This window comes from Sapajus apella, unplaced genomic scaffold (assembly GCF_009761245.1).
Source record: "Sapajus apella isolate SASKATOON/1434 unplaced genomic scaffold, GSC_monkey_1.0 scaffold61, whole genome shotgun sequence".
NCBI lineage: Eukaryota > Metazoa > Chordata > Mammalia > Primates > Cebidae > Sapajus > Sapajus apella.
Genome location: NW_022437001.1, coordinates 12,201,037 through 12,203,714, shown reverse-complemented (window position 1 = coordinate 12,203,714; position 2,678 = coordinate 12,201,037).

The following is a 2,678-nucleotide window of genomic DNA, read 5'->3' as shown; positions in this document are numbered from 1 at the left end:
GCCCTTCTGTTGATACTTCTTTCTTTCCATATTCTCCATCCCTAATGTAAGTCATTCATGCTCATTAAATGTTTTTCTTATTTTTCCTACCATGTTGCTATAAGTAAATGAGAATATACAGAAAAATGTTTTGATTTTCTTGACTTTTTAACTGCTAATTACCTATTTACAATGTTGAATGAGAAACAAGTGGTTATGAGACTGAAAATTTCCTTTATTTAAAAAGAAGCCGCCACCTCCACTCACCTGTTCTTACAGAGGAGTAATTCATGCTAGACTGCAGTTTTATTCTTAACTTTACATAAAAGTTCTATTATCCATCATAAAATGAATTTATTTTTATATTAATATGTCATTCTTTATCTTTCTACAGCTGCATAGCATTTCTCTGTGTGTTGGGGGGAGGGGTACATCTTATTTTGAAATAAACAAAAATATTACAGGTGGATCTGGTTGGATAAAGTTAAAGCAGTACTTACTAAAGTTAGTACTAATTACAGTTTTAAATATATGTATATATTCCAAAATAAGGCTAGAAATTAAAGATAAAACATTCATCTTAAGGAGTTTGATGAACACAATAAATGTAAAGAAAAGCGGCAAGGAAATATTAAAGATAAGTGCTTAAAATGCATAGAATAGCAAACAAGCACAAAGGATCAACAGAAATAAGTTTTTGCATGAAAAGACTAATATTGATAAACTTGATACTAATTAAAAGAAAGCAAATGTCAAGAATGAAATACAGGACATCATTACAAATTCTATAGATAGTGAAAAAATATTAATTTTGTCAAAAATTTGAAAATTTTAATGAAATACAAAAATTTCTAGAAAAATACAGCTTACCAAAAGTGTACCAGAAAAGGGGAAAGTCCTAGAGCTATTAAACTGAATTAGCAACTAAAACCCTTTTTGTAAAAACTCTGCAATTCTATATGCCTTGCATCAGTGAGTTGAATTACATGTAAGAGTAAAATCACTTTTCACAAACTCTAGCAAATGATAGAGTATAGACTCCGCAGTTCATGAAACTATCATAACCTGGATGACTAAAACTCAAGAACAGTATGAAAAATAATTGTATGCCAATGTCACTTTAGATACAATAATTATAAACAAAATATTAGCATATGGAATCCAGAAGCTTAATAAATTTATTAATGACTTGCATATATAGATATATTGCATTAATATGTGATCAATTATGGCTCAGGTCAGTTGACCAGAATAAAATGTAATTTTTCATATTAACATTTGAAAATCATATGATGTTCTTAGATGCAGGAAAAACATTTGATAAAAATTCATTTATGTTTAAAAAATAATAAATGAGAAATAGCGATTACTTTTATAAAATGTTTCCTTATAAATAAACTACAACAAATATACTTAACAGTAAAACATATGGAATCAAATTTGGAAAGATTCTGGAGACCTGTGAAGCAGTTTGATGCAAATCATTCCCCTCTAGAGAGACAGGCCATGAATGAGAAAAATAAATGTTTTGACTGTATAGATTGCATTAAATCTGTAAGATAAATGTGAAAACAGTTTTCTTCTAGTCCAAGAGTGTGTTATATACCTATATAGTTTTAAAAAACATATTTCAATAGCATTGTAGTCTTCATAGTATATTACACATCTTATGTTTATTCCCAGGTACTATTTTAAGATGCTTTTTTTTTTGAGACGGAGTCTCACTCTGTCATCCAATCTAGAGTGCAATGGTGCCATCTCAGCTCACTGCAGCAATTCTCCTGCCTCAGCTGCCTGAGTAGCTGGGATTACCAGGTGCCCGCCACCATGAGCAGCTAAGTTTTTTGTATTTTTAGTAGAGACGGGATTTCACCATGTTGGTCAGGCTGGTCCCGAACTCCCGACCTCAGGTGATCTGCCTACCTTGGCCCCCCAAAGTGCTGAGATTACAGGTATGAGCCACCATGCCTGGGCTAAATGCTTTTGTATAATACATATTTACAGCTTTATTTTCTAACTTTTGCTGGTATATAGAAATACATAGACTTTTTAATATTTATTTTATTAGCCACTTTGCTGAACTCATGTATGCCAGTTCTTTTGGATTTTCTGTGCACACATTCGTATCACTCATGAGCTGTAACTTATTTCTTTCCATCCATTTATTTGTCTTACTGCACTAGCTAGGACTTCTAGCACCATGTTGAGCAGATGTGCTGTGCCAGTTTGGAATTATTCAGCAAATATTCAGTCCTCTCCATTTCCCAATAAGGAGTGCATTTCCTTGCTTCCTTGATGTTAGGCATGACAATGTGACTTGCCACAATCGATGCAATGTTAGTGGACATAAAGCCTTGAAATAGGTTTGAACAGTTGGGCTTATTCTTGTACCTCTGCTGTCACCATGTAAAAGAGCATGCCTCGGGTTGTCCATGGGTACCAGATGAATCAGTCACGTAGAGTTGATCAGAACTGCTCATAAACCCTTGGCCTGAATTTAAAGGCCAACTGAATTCAGCTAAGATTAGCAGAGCTGCCTAGCTAGCCTACTGTTGTGTGAATTCATAATATTGGTCAAAAGATGCACACATAAAACATATTGAATAATTCCATTTATATGAAATTAAAAAATAGACAAACGAGCCTTATAATTTAGGGATGTATACTTAAATAGTGAATCCATGTAAAAACACACGGAA